Source organism: Cygnus olor, chromosome 25 (genome assembly GCF_009769625.2).
Source record: "Cygnus olor isolate bCygOlo1 chromosome 25, bCygOlo1.pri.v2, whole genome shotgun sequence".
NCBI lineage: Eukaryota > Metazoa > Chordata > Aves > Anseriformes > Anatidae > Cygnus > Cygnus olor.
Window position 1 is genome coordinate 252629 of NC_049193.1, and position 15679 is coordinate 268307.

The window sequence follows — 15679 nt, forward strand, 5'->3', positions numbered from 1 at the left end:
GGCCAGGCATTTAATCCCGTGTATAAATCCTTACTGAAGAGAGAGGGAGCAGACCGGGCATGGCCTTCCAAGGCAATCTGGGTTTCCCCTGTGTGTTGGACAAGCCCTAAAGCAAACCCCAAAATTGGACGGAGTCCCCCCAGCCCCGGCTAGGAAGGCTTAGGGTCCTCATCCAGACACCCACCAAGACCCTGAATTCCTGCCGAAAGAGGCAAGGAAAAAAAAAAAAAGGCTAAGTCGGAGCATGTAGGGCACAGGCGGGAGAACAGGGGCGAGAGCTGTTCCCCCCACCCCCCACCCCGTGTCCGTGCAGAGCCGCGGGCCGCGATTCTTCCGCGAGCGGCGCGGTTTGGGAAGGGTGAGGTGGGGCGCGGGGACTCTTCCCGGGGTCTCCCGGCCTTCGGGTGCCCCGTGCCACAAGAAGGGAGGGAGAAGCCCCAGCCCGGAGGCCAGGTGATCTTTCCTTCCCTGAGAGTGCTACGGTCTTTTTGCATTTAATATTTAATATTCAATATTCCCCTCTCCCTCCTCCACCGCACATAGATGTGTGCAGCCTGCAAGCAAAGTGCACTGCAGGGAGGTGAGGATTTGTCCTTTGAGCCTGTGGGGACCGAGCTGAGCCCTCCTCTACGGCAAAAGCTTCGAGGCCGGCTTGCAAACGCCGCGTTGAGTGCACTCAGCTGGGGGTCAACTTTCGCAAAAGGACTTTTTCTCCTCTCTGTTTTTCAGGATAGGTTTTTGTGCTTTGGCACAACCACAGGCTTCCGCTTCATCTCTGCAAGAGCTTTCTCAGAATAGCCACCACCCCAAAAATGGGGAGGCTGGAAATAGAGGTGTCAGCAAGCTGCGTCGGAATCGAGTGAGTGGGGAGGAGCGAAAGGAAAGTCGGCGTTAGCTGCGGCCGCATGTCCTCAAATTAAAAAATACATATCCACCCCCTGCAAACCAGTGAAGTTTCCCATTAAAGTTGACACCAGGGGATGGTCTTAGCAGTCTCGTCCTCCTCGGATTGGTGAGCCCTCCGGAAGCCTCTTGCACACACATTTTTTAACAGATAAGTCAATCGCCAGAGACTTGCCCCCTTCTTCCCTCCACCTTATCCTAAAATACCTTTTTGCAAAGCCCGAGCCCGCTCCCCTAGCCGTGCTGGCAGCTGCCTCTTCCTCCTCTGCAGTCTACCCTCCGCTCAAGGCTCCTCATTGCAAAGAGGTGTGTGTGTGTGTGTGTGTGTGTGTGTGTGTTCGTGTGTGTGTGTGTGCGCGTGTGCGTGTGTTCCTCCCCTTGCACCTTCCTTGGGGTGCAAATCAGCCGGGACTGTCGTTCCCCGCACCGTGCTTTCCCCACCGAGCCCGCAGGTTCCCAGGAGCCGCTTGAGAACGTTCCCCAGCTGCAGGCGGCTGTCTTTGGGAAGGTGGCTTCGTACCCGCTGGGTCGCACGCTGCAAGTGGGGATTTTGAGGTGCCCGTTGTGCTGGACCCTGACTGTGGACCGGGGGAAAGTAAAAAAAGAAGATGTCCTTTTGCGGCAGGAAGCTCCATCTTTAGACAGGTCTAAAGATGCTAAAACATCACAAGAAATCCAAGGTGGGTAGAACTAATAAATAAAAATTAAACTCCCCTCCCTAGGTTTTATAGCGGATGAAGGCAAACAATCAGGAATTAACGATGAACAGGCAAAGCCTGCAGTTTGCCGTCAAAGTAGAATGGTTTCGTCTAGACTGCTAAACAGGGGGAGGGAGAGTGCTTTTTTTTTCCTTCGTTAACACAATGGCCTTTTAGTTAAAAATTAATTTACAGCACCCTCGCTCACAACCCAGACTCACGTTCAACCAGAAGGAGTCTCTAGGAAAGAACTGAAAAAAATAAAAAATTTTTAAAAATAGCAGGAGCTGGGGAAGGTTTGCTAGGTTGTAACAAGTGGTGGAAGGATGCCTCTGCGAAGGAGAGGGGCTGCCTTTATTTATTCATTCCCCGTATATGTTTTTTTTTTGTTTTTTTTTCCGGGGAGGCGGGGGTGGGACTTAAAAAAAAAAGTAAAAAGAGAAGGCACAGAGTAAAATAATTGAACAGGTAAGTCATTGCTGGATTCGACCTCTCCGGGAGACTGGGGAGGGATGTGTTTTTCGTAACGTGTTGGTCTTTTTATACTTTCCCACACGTAGATTCCCGAGAATACTTTATCCTCCTCATCAACTACAGAAGTCCGGATAGAAAACTGTTACACGGCTATCTGGACGGGCGATCAGCCTTGCTTATTTTCCCTTTTCTTTGTTTTTCATGATAAATCAATTCTCCGTCTTCTAAAAGTTCAGGCTCTCTTTTAAAACAAAGATCAGACGCAAAACTGCTTTGTTTGTAATCCCCCTTCCCCACGCGTCTGTATCTCTGTTGGGAGTTTTGACTATTATTTGTCACGGTTCCGACTCTTCTTCATTAGCACCATTTATTTGTTTATGTATATGGCTAAAACCACTAACCTGCGCCATAGACTCGGGGAACGGATTGTAAATGAAAGGCAGCCGCGTCGCAGCTCCAAGCACACCGCAGAGAAATCGCACTTGGCGCAAGGCTGGGAAAATCTTCTGGAATAAATCCCCCAAATTAGTGGTTGCCTCGCCTAGTGCCTACCTAGTTAAAATATAATAATAGTAATGCAACCCACAGCTTCCTGTTCACATGACTCTTCCATTTTCACTGTTGTCCTTTCTCCTTCCACTTTTTTTTTCCTCTGATGATTCTTAGAGCCTAGCGTTTGGATGGGAAGGAAGGCTGCTTGCTAGACTTGAAATTTAAAGTTCGTTTCGACAAGATTGCCAAGTCCACTTGCTGAGGAGGACTCAGCCTTTTATGCTGCCATGTGTTTCTCTCCGTGTGCATAAACTTGTGTCCGTCCGCAGCGATGCAGAGGTAGGAAAGCAGTTGTGCCGTAATGAGGTACCTTTAAATTTAATTTTCTGTCCCTCCCCTGCTTTATGGATTTCTAATAACAATGTTGGAAACCAGAGAAGAAATCTCTTTAAGTCTCCGGGACAGAGGGCTTACGTAAATAATTGAAGGTAACCGGGCTTAATTACATTTCATAACAAATGGATAGAATAGGAAGAAATGCAGTATTTTGTTGAAGGGAGCACCCAGTGCTGGATATATTTCTGTTGTTCCTTTCTAGAGATTTTTTATCAAGATTGCTCTTTAATTTTTTTCCAACTGATAATTTTCGCAGAGTTAAACATAATTCTAAATACCCCGACATATAGCAATTAAAAAATGAGAATATTTTTTAAAATAAATTATCGCATGAATTGTTGGACCAATAAGAACTTGGTAAAGCGAGAGGTTTGATGTCAGAAAATTAAATTCGCTTTACCGATAGGTTTTGTATCTGACTCTAGGCTTGTTCAAAATATTTTATGTGTTGACAGCCAGCATAAAGTTTCTGACTCTTTTGTACCTGCTGCTAGATTACTTATTAGGGTTCTGTCCTTAACCACTCCGCCCAAAGCTTCTATTGTGAATTAAGGTCTCATTTGATTAACTTAGAAGGTTTGCCGCATCTGTGGACACTAATAAAATTATTATTTTTTTAAAGTGAAGCACCTCTGCCGTTCCCCGTCCCAGGGTAACGATGCCGTTTTGGGTCCGGGACCCTGCAGCCTGGCCGGGCTGTGAATCCGCGGCGGGGGCAGAACACCTGGAATGGGGCTGAGTTCAACCGTGAACCTGCAAAGGCAGCTTCGGCATCTCCAGACACCCTAAATTAAGTTCGAGAATTTGGGGAAAATGCTTACGTCTTTGCTCGCTGATGAGATGTGTTATCGTTTTGCTTCTCTACACAGCCTACAATTCCAGTTCGCCCTGAAAAGAAATAGAGTTATTGAGATAGGTGTGACCGAGCTCACTCTATCTTTTTGTTCCTATTAATTGGAGTTTTCCAGCAGTGAAGGGGACATTATCTTGCCCGGATTCTGCTTTTATTCCCGGGACTTTGCATAGTTTGCTTTCCTTAATTCCACAGGAAGTGGGTGCCGAGAGACAGAGGGGAAGGCGCTCCCGGGGCACTGCAGGGGCACGCCTGAGCCAGTCCTTGTTTTTGTTGTTGTTTTCCTGGACTAATGACTCCGTCTGATTGAGGGTTTAGTCTATAAAATCAGGGTCTCCGTCTCTCCTTGATCTCAGGAAGAACCTGGACGGCCACTCACACTGATATCGGGAGGGGAAAAAACAGAACGAAAAAGCAAAACCTCCAGCCCAGTCCCGACGGGGAGGGCCGGCGGCCGGGCCGAGGGGCTCCCACTTCACCCCACCTCGTGTCTCCCTTGCCCGGAGGGAAAGTTTTCCGCAGCAAGCATCTGGGGCGGTGCTGCCCTCGAGACTTGACTTCTCCCCATCGGAGCAGATCGCTGAGCCCGCGTACCCCGGCGAGGAGAACCGCACAAACCGGAGCTGCTCTGGTGCAGTTTTTGGCCGTGTTTTAGGCGGCCCATGGCTCAGTCTCGCACCTCACTTCGGAGCAGGACCCAGGACTTCTGTCCCCTCTACACCACGGGGCCGCCGCAGGGTCGTGGGGGGAGGATCGCTGCACTCCTCGTACCAGCTCCTCGCCGTCGGCTCCCTCCCGGTCACCTTGGCTAGAGGCCGTGGCACCCTGGATGCCCCGCGCACTCCCACCCCGCCCCGGAATTACCGGCGTAAACCTGGCTCCCAAGGGCCCTACCGGGCTTCTGCCCCCACCTGGGAACATGCCGCGGGGAGTGGGCTTCAGAGAAACGACTTTAATGCAGCCTTCCTTAAGGCAGAATGACTAATTTTTATCCCAACAAATCTTTTCTCTCTTTACCTCTTTGCTTTTCCTTTCTTTCGCAGAGAGAGAGAGAGAGGGAGGCAGGGAGGGAAGGAAGTAAAGAAAGAAAGAAGAAATGAAGTGAAAATGTTTGTGTTCTATTTGTCAGAGGAAACAAAGGCTGCACCTCTAGCTGGCAACTGGCTGGCGCGGAGGGTGGCGGGGCCGGGGGCAGCGCGGCTCCCGGGCTGATCCCGGCCAGCGAGCGCCGCCCCGAGGCCGCCGAGGCGCCGGCTCCGCCGCCGCCAGGAGCGGCAAAACGCCCAGCGAGGGTGGCCGCCAGTCCCGCCTAGTTTCTGCCGTGGACAAGTGGTTAAATACAGCCTCAGTCAGCGGATGGGAGATAACTTTTTAATAATTATTATTTATTGCTTATGGTTTATGCTTTTTACTGGAGTTATAATGATTCAAGCATTCTCTCTCTCTCTCTCTCGTTTTTTTTTTCAATGGGTAGTTAAGAAATATCACAGGGCAGTTTTCCTCGCATTGCTTTGTATCTTTTGGTCTAATGGATAGCTAGAAAAAAGAGAGAAAGAGCCCACACCGAGCTGTTTCCCATTCACATGCAGTCCAGTGAGGTGGAGAGGGAGGACAGAAGGAGGGATTAAGGCCAATTTTTTAATCTTTTTCCTATAACTGCGACAAGCTCCTCCCGTTTGTAATGTGTTCTTCTTGGGAATATCTGCATGATTCCTAAGGAGCAGACACCAAATACTCCCAAAGGCTAATGCTGATGAATAGGAACTGTGAAAAACAGCTACTATAACCACATTTTAATAAAAATACTGCTTTGTGAGCACCTAAGTAAGTCACAAAGAATCCCTTAATGATATCTTGAGATTCAGTGCCATTTCACTTAGATAATCTTTAATAGATTTTTCTATCATGTAACGGTGTATGTGTGTGTAATGGATATGTACACATATATATATTTACTGATATATGCTCATGCAAACACTTGAAATCCCCCTATTCTAGCCTATTAATTATTTTAGCACTTATTCCCCTGACAAGCAAAAGTTATCTTATAGCTAAGACATCCATTTACTGTCTAAGAGCTCTAACTTGCCGCTGACGTCTAAATTTAAAATGTCTTTTAAACTTTAGCATCGTCCAGAAGGGGAAAAAGGATCTAATTACCTTAAAATATTATTCCAGCCAAAGAATTAAAGCTAATACATCACCTGCTTAGATTTTTTTCCTTTTTTTTCCTTCCATTTTTTTAAACCAATTGTTATTTATTTTAAACATAATCGTGAAATTAAATGGCACATGCAGTTTTGTTTTTCATGTTTAACTTGAGTGGTTTTCCTTATTTATGTTTTCCATTTGCAGTTGGGAGAGGGCTTCATTTCCTTTTCAAGTTGCAACAGTGAAAGCTCTGTTATATATATACATTCCTCCTGCTTGATTTGTCTGAAAGAAAGAGCTTTTAGTAGAGCTTTTAGTAGTACGAGTTCAAGTGTGACTACAACTTTTGGTTTACAGATTCTATTGGCATAAAAAATGCAGCAGTGTGTCCTAGTGAGGTTTTTAAATCATCTTTGCAGGAAATAGAAAATATTCAACAAATTGTAAACATATTGTAGATGTGATACATGTAAGTATACTAGACTGTACATATACATCCCTGGAAACATCATATCTACAGACCACAGGAACGTAGTACTATAGGTTCCTAAATTAATATGTAAATATAACTGAAGTTTAATAGTAAACTTAAAATGCATTCCCTCCACAAGTTTGATTAAAACTTGAACCTGTGTATATTTGTGTACCAGAATGTTGAGAAAGAGAAAAACGATGATTAGTGAAGTAACAGAAAAATCTATATTCATTTCAAGCTGTACCCCTTACCAAGACACGGAATCAGATGATCTTTTCTCCCCTCGGGCATTTAGAGACCTCTAACCTAACAACATAAAAGTAAAAACCCAAGCTGCACAACATTCTCGCCCAGAAGACTTTTTTTCCCCTTTCTATTATCTTTTAAATGTTTGTTTGTTTGTTTGTTTTTCCTGGGGGTGGTTGTTCTTTGTGGGCTTGTTTGTTTGTTTTCTCATTCTGCCCTGTCTTTCTGCTCCCCGCCCGATGTGGTGTAAACTGTTTGAAGTTCAACAACATGGCTAAGTTTTATTGTATTTCCGGTACAATAGATTTATATACCGTCCTATCCAGTCTTTTAAAGGCTTTTCAAATGAAATGAAGTTAAGTTATAGACAAGTTTCTGGCTCCTGCGTGTATCTCTTGAACTCGGTGAATTTGCTTCTTCAATGAACTTTTAAACTTCATAAACATGCACTTTCGGGACGGCTGTCTTATTGTCTTCCGTTTAGTTATTTAATTCACTTGAGGACAAAACACGATTTTACAAGGTAAGGCTTTGACTTTATTTTATATATTTATATAAGTGTGTGTGTATGTGTTTGTGACACGAAGGGACCTAACCTGATAATCTGGGGATGTTTGTTCCATTTTTGCCGAACGGAAACTTTCGTTCTTTCTCCCAAAATTCCACCGCAGAGGTTGCTCGGAGCTTAGCAAGGCCCTCGGGGCCTGCACACCTTCTATCTCCTCTCCTTGGCTTTAATTCTTCTTTCTATCACTACCAAGTCATTACTCTATAACTTGTTCTTCCAGCACATGGTGCACGTCGGAGGGAGGAAAGGACAAATTAAGTTTCTCGGAGTTGTTATTTGCACCTATAAAATAGTCACAATGATGCTTTTTCTCGTTTTACTTGATTTATATGTCCTTAGCTTCTTTTTTCTTTAAATGAATCACCTTATACATGCATTCAAGGGATGAGAATATGAATTAATAGCTGCTTTATTATTATTATTATTATTATTATTATTATTATTATTATTATTATTATTGTTATTATTATTATTATTATTATTATTATTATTCCGGAACTCACGGCTTTGACTTCATTTTCTTCCCTGTGGAAAGTTTTCCAAACGTTAATGCTTTTAGATTAAATAATAATAATATTATCATAATAGTGTTTTAATATGAAGTCTTGATGAATCAGCTTGAAATCGGAAAGGATCCTCTAAAGTAGATTTCCAAAGGAGGTGGGGGAAGAACTTTGGGAATTTTTAGTCTTTTTTTATAGCCTCGATAATCGCTTGTTTCTCAAAGTCAATAGCATTTTACTGTTTCCTCTGGTCTATTTGTAAACTATTTGTAAAGTCCTGCAGGAGGGATCTGCTGTAGACACTGTACATAGGAAATCATTTGAATAGTTATTTCGTGAAATCGTAGGGGTTTTATTTCGTCTTTGAAAAGATCCTTTTGTTGCTTTTGTTTCCTAGCAACTGTTTTCTATTATAAAAGTTCAGATTGCAGATGATGTCAAACAAAATGGCCGCCCAGGCGCCTTTCTTGGTAATTTTAGCCTTTGACCCAAGAATGAACTAGAACTGCTCTGTGAATTAGGTAGTTTCATGTTGTTGGGCTTTTAGTTTTAAACACAAGAACATCAAACTACCTGATTTACTCCAGTTATCCTCCTCGGTGTGCTTGCTGAGGGCAGCTGTGCGGGGAGGGGGCCGGCCTTATCCCCCCGCCCCGGACCGGACCGCAGCGGCACCGGGCGCGGAGCCGCCGCCCGCCGCCCCTGGCGCAGACCACGCCGCTGCCGGGCTCCAGCACCGGGCACCGCCGGGCAGGGGTGCTAGTTTCTTTGTTTGAATCCCCGTTTCGGGGACCTTTCGCGAGACAGCGCAGTCATGGCCCAAATAATAAAGAGCTTACTAAAGGTCTAACTAGGCTGCGGCGCCGCTCAGAGGCCCAAATCCCTCTCCCCAGAAGCAGGCAGTCCTGTGTTATCAAACCTCTCTGTGCAATGACGTGTGGCCGTCGCATAAAACAGATACATACAAAATATGTAAAATATACACAGAGTTGTAAAGTAATTTTAGTGCTTCTTATTTTAGTAGCTGTGATCTACACCACTGTGTAAAGGGTAAAATGTGGGTTTAGGGAACGCCAAAGAACTGTGACCAGTTGATGAGTTTAATTGTCCCAGTTGATAAAATACGTTTATTAAAGGCCCTGCTGCACATCTCCGCAGGGCTTCACATTTGTCATTTCGCTGGCAATGCTATATGTATCAGGACAGCAAGCAGGTCTCTATGGCTTCTCGTATTGAGGTAAAAACACCCGACTTAGCCATACTTGTTGGATATTGAATTCATTGTCATATTTGGTCTCTGAGGAGCTCCTGCATCTCGTAGGAAACATGCCTACGTCTTCAGAGACTAAGTGTATAAAGCCGCAGTCTGTAAGCGCGCACCCGTGCACAGGCGCGTGTCAGCTGCAAACAGCTGAGCGCTCAGCGCTCTGAAAGCTCATCTGCGGGCCCCAAATGCACCGTCTTTAGACAAACTTAAGCTAGAAGCACGCCTGCGAAGTTCACTTAATGAAAGGGTTCAGATGGTATCAGAAATGTCCACAGACACTTTTTCCATATCCTTCTTCCGTATTTCAAAGTGTTGCATGTGGGAATACGCTAATTTTATTGTATTTTATTTCAAACGAACGAACAAACAAACAAAATCAGTGTGAATGTGAGAAAGAGGGGGCGCAGAGTGTGTCAGCTTGTGTGGTTGAAGTCTACCCATTCCTTTTGTAATCTACTTTCTACAAACTGGAAGCTCGTAGAGTGGTGTGTGTGTTACCACTCAGCTCGTGGAAGCAATTTTCCCTGCATTGGTGTTTAAAATATCCATAAAAACAAGTTTAACATGGTCTAGGCCACGGCTAAATAAGCTTGCGACTGCATGTGCCTTCGAGGTTTGAAGAATTAAACTTTGAAACGATATCCAGGGTCTAAACCACCATCTGCTGCTACATTCCGTGGCCGATGGATTACTTGGGAATTTTTTCTTCTCTCTCTCTTTTTTTTCCCCCATTCGGAGTGTTAAAACACAACGAAAACAAACAAAAAATTGTATAGGTTGTAGTCCGGTGTGTGCTTATTCCCGAAGCTGGTGATTGTAGCGTGCATATTGCCTATCTCTCCTATTAAACAAACAGCCACTCCAAGGGGAGGAGAGAGAAAGTCAAACAGCGTAAAATAGCTCGGAGTTTTCTACCTAATTCACCAGCCCTGTGACTCCTTCCTTGGAAACAACGTGCTACTTGTGCCCTGACTCAAAGCCCTTAAACGGAAAAGGACAATCTGGGAAAGTTAATCATAAACTATTCGGTAATAATGTCCCCACAGGCAACCACTAACCTGCCTTGTAAATGTCTGGGCTTCTGATTTTGATCTCCCTCCTACCCACGTAAATACAGGAAGCAAGGGCCAGGGAGGAGAATGGGGACACAGAGCTGGGACAGATCAGAATCAGGCCCAGGGGGGTCTGTATTACTGCCTGAAATCGGGAACTGGGACTCATTTCCCCAGGCTTTGGGAAAGGACTAGGGAGAGGAGGGTGAGATAGGCTGGTCCCGCTTGTCCCACAGGCACGGCTACCTCTGGAGCGGTTTGTTTCTCTTTTCCGAATTAGAAAGATAAGAACGACCTTACCTGGAGAAGGAGCTGTGTGGGGATAGCTAAAAAATCCTCCGCGTATTAATTGTCTCTTTTGAGACATGGTACACATTTCTGCTCTAAGAGACAACGAGCAACTGTGGTTAACGTAACAAATTTCCCCCAAGTTGCTCTCCTGCCAAGGTCCAGTCTGTCTGATATTACCCGACTCAGGATGAGTTTTAATTATGGGCAAAACTGTAGTGAAGAGAGCCTATCTATAAGAAGCTCCACCTTTTATTTTCCTGAGGCTCAAGGTACGGATTTTACTGGAACTCTTCCATGAGTACTTAGTTCTTGTACCTGTACTTCTCCTTTCACACCCTCCTCCCCCGCCTGGGGTAGGAGCGGCAGATATCTCACCCCGATGGGCTGCTACTTCCCTTCCTTCCAGATGAATGCGGTTTGGAAGATTTTTCGGGGGGCTCCAGTTATATCGTGGTGACCCCAAAGTAGATCCCGGTCTCAGGGAAGGGGAATGAGCAGCAGTTGCACCAGCAGCTCCCGGGGTGTAAAACCTGCGGCAGCAGGAGCGAGGCAGGAGTCCAGCTATTTTATGGGGGTTGAATATTATTTCAATGAGAGAGGCGGGGGGGAGTTAGTCTAGTAGCCAGAAAGTGGGTTCCCGAACAACAATCAAACTTTATTTTAACTTTCCTCCACCTTCCCGTTTCAAGTGCCGTTTCAAATGCACATACGCTTTTACTTTACAGGGGATCTAAATGCTTTATTAACTGCTGAGATTACAAACCTCATTTGAAATGGTGTTTTAGCCAGAGTGTACTTTTGGTTCTTGGAAAATTTCCAACATGTGTAACTTGTTTTTGCTTCTCTTCAGACAAGGAATTCCGCCCCCCTTCTCGACGCCCCCCCCCCCCCCCCCCCAACACACACACACGCTCCCTTTACGGATTTTTAACAGACGGCAGCATTCAAACTGAGAGCCAGCACAGGAAATGGCAAAGGTAGATCTTTCTGCTTTTAGGCTACAGAAACTTATTTCACTTTTTTTTTTTTTTTTTTTTCCAGAGGTTTTACTCTTCAAGAGAGATTTTTTGTTGCACTCTCGTGAGTTTGGAAGGGTATGTGACTAAAGATTCTTTCTCTTAGACCCATGTAAAAGTATCATACATAAATTATTTGCTTTATGCTGAGTTTTTATTTATGTTTCCTGGCTTTAAAAGGTTGTTGTTGTTGTTGTTATTATTATTAATATTATTATTACTGAATGTTTTTATGGCCTAAAATAAATGCTCATCCCTTTGAAAGCTGGGTAACCTCTGAATCTGGTCTCCAGACTCTCTATAGCCATGAAGTTCACGCTCAGCTTTTGTCCTCTCTAGCTTATCCTTATCGACTTCAAAAACTAAACTGAAAAGCATAGTGAAAGCACTGCCGAAAGTAATGCACGTTACACACTGATAACACGTTGGCCTCTGAGTCTTGAGATTCTAATAGAACCCCCCTAGTTCTGTCCTGTCTTCAGTGCAGGAGAAAGTTCTGCAGCCTCCAGTCTCCTCCTCCTTCTTCATATTAGTGATAAAGAGGCAAAAATATCTGGAAGAAGGTGCCAGTTCTCATTAATGAGAACAACAGTCTTTAAAAAGTGCCTAAATATATTTCAGGCAAGAAATAAATTATCTTATATATATATGTATATATATATATATATATATTATGCCAAAACTTATACATCAGTAAAAAATGGCAGCTGAACAGACTTAAAATCTGCATATTTTGAATGTATTTTATATTTGGTAGTTTTCAGCGTAGAAATGGCAAGCCAATGAGCTGTTTGTTAAGGATGAATTTTTGCAGCTGTGTATTTCAAAGGGAAGCACTATTTGGAAATTATTCCTTCTCTCTACAAACAATAAAGATTATTTATAAGCAGCATCTGAGTTCAGAAGCCTTTGGCTTTCCATTGCAAGCTGACAATACTTCAAATTTCTCCTCACAGCCAAATACACTTGGTGCTTATTCTGAAAGCAGGAAAAAGTTTCCACTTCAGACTTTTTTAGTAACTATTTCCAGTTCCACTTCCCTTTACTAACTCAACAATCGCATATCTAAAATTAAGTCAGCTACTATGCAAAACGAGCAAAACTCATATCCTGTATCCTCTTGCTCAAAGATTCATCCCTGCAGCTGACTTCTAGATTCTGCTCGGAGGTCACTTTCTCTTTGGCTCTTCCTTCTCTAGGTTTTTTGCAAACAAAAGAGCTTTTCATGCAATTTCTGATGGGCTCTATTTCGGGCTTTAAAGTATAAATGTCTACGTAACACCACCGAAACAGACAGCACCACACGACTTGGTCTCTGTAAGCGGGCAGATCTGGAATAAAATGGTAGCTTGCCTTAAGCCCCATTCAGAAAAGGCTGCAAAGAGATGAGCTATGGGGATATGCATAAAAAATAAACTACTGAACAAACGGAAACCTCCAGAGGAGCAAAAGCAAATGGATTTTGCAGATCTTCTTGTGAGGTTTCCATCCACTAGGGATCTGAAAGCCCTTAGTTTCTGCCTCACAGCCATACTCATAAGAGTCTTTTCGGTTTGAATTTATATACTACAGAAAATTATATACTCACATGCTGACACAGTTCATCATTATTTATAGGAGGCGCACCAGGATTTTTTACAAGAATATATTTATTACAGGTAAGACATAGCCAATCTATCTAGCAGACAGAGAACAGGTGTTTTGTTCAATTAACGTTCAATATTTTTGTCTAAACTTATTCAACACACTGATAACAACACGGCTGTTTATCCATCAGTTGTATAAACACTTTTCCATGAGCCAAGAGAGTTTAATCTCCACAACACACTTAAATCAGCCTTTTCCTTTTCCAAGCTCTCATAACATTTTCAGAATCCCTCCGAATCTGTTGTAAAATGTGTTGATTACAAACAAACAATTTAACAAACACTGAAAGGCAATAGAGCCGAGAAATATGACAACATGGGCAATCAGCTCGCATTTCGTGTCTGATAACACGCGACCTTGAAATTTAAAAACTCCCTAAGTCATAAAGAAGTTAAAGAGAAGAACAAATACGATAGAAAAGTTGGAAAAAGCAGGAATTCCACCCGTTGCTCTACACAACCGTCTTTTCTGAGATGAACACTGGAGAAAAGCAGCGGTCCTGCCCCACTCTGTTCACTGGTAAGAATTCCTCTGCTTTTACTAGTTTAAACGCAAAGGGTATGAAGTGGAGTTACTTTGGATTTACTCCCGCGAAAAGGAGAAGAAAGTTTGCAAGCCAGTGGGGAGTACTCACCTGGTCACATTTACTCACGGAGGTCTTTGCAACATCTTAGACCAGGGGCTGGAAAGGGCTCCCCAGCCAGTCCTCAAACCTCACCTTGGCTGGAGACTGGAGACTGGATCTTTTTCTCAAGAACAGAGAGAATTTTGCTCTGGCTGGGGTGCTCTTCCTACTTCGATTGATGCAAAAATTAAAATTAAATCTGACCTCCGGCATTAGGCTCCGGCTCTTCTTGCCCATCATCCTGACCCCCTTGATTTTTATTTTTATTATTTTAATTAAAATGAACAGCTTCTTAATAGCGCCTCTGTTAGAGGATCTCTGGTTCTGAACATGGGGAAATGTGTCCTTCCATCACGCTGCAGAGCAGATACTCATGGAAAAGCACCGCTTATAAGAATAAACGAAAGTCTAACAATTTGGGTGTCGGTGTTCAAGCGTCTTTATGATCTTCCTGTATCAGTAAAACACCTCTGATAGCAATTTCATACATACGTTTTGTATAGATGCGGACATCGGGAGTCATGTACGCACACGCACACACAGTATCATAGACAGAGAGCTGCGTAATAAATTTTATCCTTGGTTTCAGGTGGCTATTAACACATCCCAATGTTATTATTAGCCTGCTAATACAGACTTACATCCCTATATACTTCAGGAACGATTCGCGATGATTTATCATTGCTAGAAATCTCTTTGCCCTTCACATTAAATATCCCTCTGTTTTGGGGTGAGAAGAAGAAGGACGGAGGGGTAATAGATTAAAGGAGGTGAATTGATCCAGACTGTTACAGCTGAAGTCCAGAGAAACACTTTTGCCCTAATCATACAGCGCACCTTTTCCTTAACTAACATTTACGACGCCATCAGATCATCTTGCAATAAACGCATTTGTCATAATAACTTCGTAAAACTGACTCTGTTACCCTGCATCAGACAGGATCGGAGCCGCACTGCACTGTAGTCCCCTGTCAATCACTTACGTCGGTGCTGGCCAAAAAAAAAAAAAAGAGAGAGAGAGAGAGAGAAACAGAGAGAGAGAGAGTGAGAGAAAGAAAGAGAAGGAAGGAAGGAAGGGAAGGAGGAAGGAAGGAAGGAAGGAAGGAGGAAGGAAGGAAGGAAGGAAGGAAGGAAGGGAGGGAGGGAGGGAGGGAGGGAGGGAGGGAGAAAGAGAGAAAGAGAGAAGAAAAGAAGGAAGAAAGAAAAAGAAAAGAAGGAAAAGGAAGAAAAAAGAAGAAAAGAGAAAGAAAGAAGGAAAGAAGGAAGAAAGAAGAAAGGAAAGAAAGAAGGAAAAGAAAGGAAAGAAGAGGAAAGGAGAAGAAAGAAGAAAGAGAAAAAAGAAAGAAAGAAGGAAAGAAAGAAAGAAAGAAAAGAAAGAAAGAAAGAAAGAAAGAATGAAAAGAAAGAAAGAAAGAAAGAAAGAAAGAAAGAAAAAGACAAAAAGAAAAAAAGAAAAAAGAAAAGAAGAAAAAAAAGAAAGAAAGAAAGAAAAGAAAGAAAGAAAGAAAGAAAGAAAGAAAGAAAGAAAAGGCAGGAAGGCAGGTGGAAAGGAAGGAAGGAAGGAAGGAAGGAAGGAAGGAAGGAAGGAAGGAAGGAAGGAAGAAAAAGAAAAAGTATTTTTGAAAACACACGGAAAATGCACGAGGCCGGGGGTGGGGGGTTGACACGCACACACAAGGCACATACATGCAGCTATGTGAGGTGTGAAAGGGGAGGGGGGTGGGTGTACCGTGACTGAAAATGCGAGGGATTCCTTTTTACCCCCTTTCTTTTCCACAGGCAATAAATTCAAGACTATAAAAATCAAAGAAAGCTAATGTAAGTTTTATTAAACTATTTAACCATCACAATTTTAAGGCATTCTGTAACAAAGCAGTATCAGTGGCACGCTGTATTTTACTAGCCTTGTAAAGTTAAATGAAGGCTTACGGTTTCAGCAACATAGTAAACTATTTTAATCCAAGCAAAGCAATCCTGATATTATGCCGCAAAATACGTGAACACGTACTCATATATGGAGAT

The 15679-nt window shown here is 43.5% G+C and overlaps 1 long non-coding RNA gene across 1 annotated transcript; it reads left to right on the plus strand.

Annotated features, from left to right (window-relative positions):
• The first annotated feature begins 886 nt into the window (after window positions 1-886).
• LOC121059850 lies at window positions 887-13022 on the plus strand. Its single transcript, XR_005814664.1, has 5 exons — window positions 887-1583; window positions 2742-2906; window positions 3586-7211; window positions 11411-11463; window positions 13003-13022. It is a non-coding gene; the product is annotated as an uncharacterized LOC121059850 (long non-coding RNA).
• Window positions 13023-15679: the final 2657 nt, after the last annotated feature.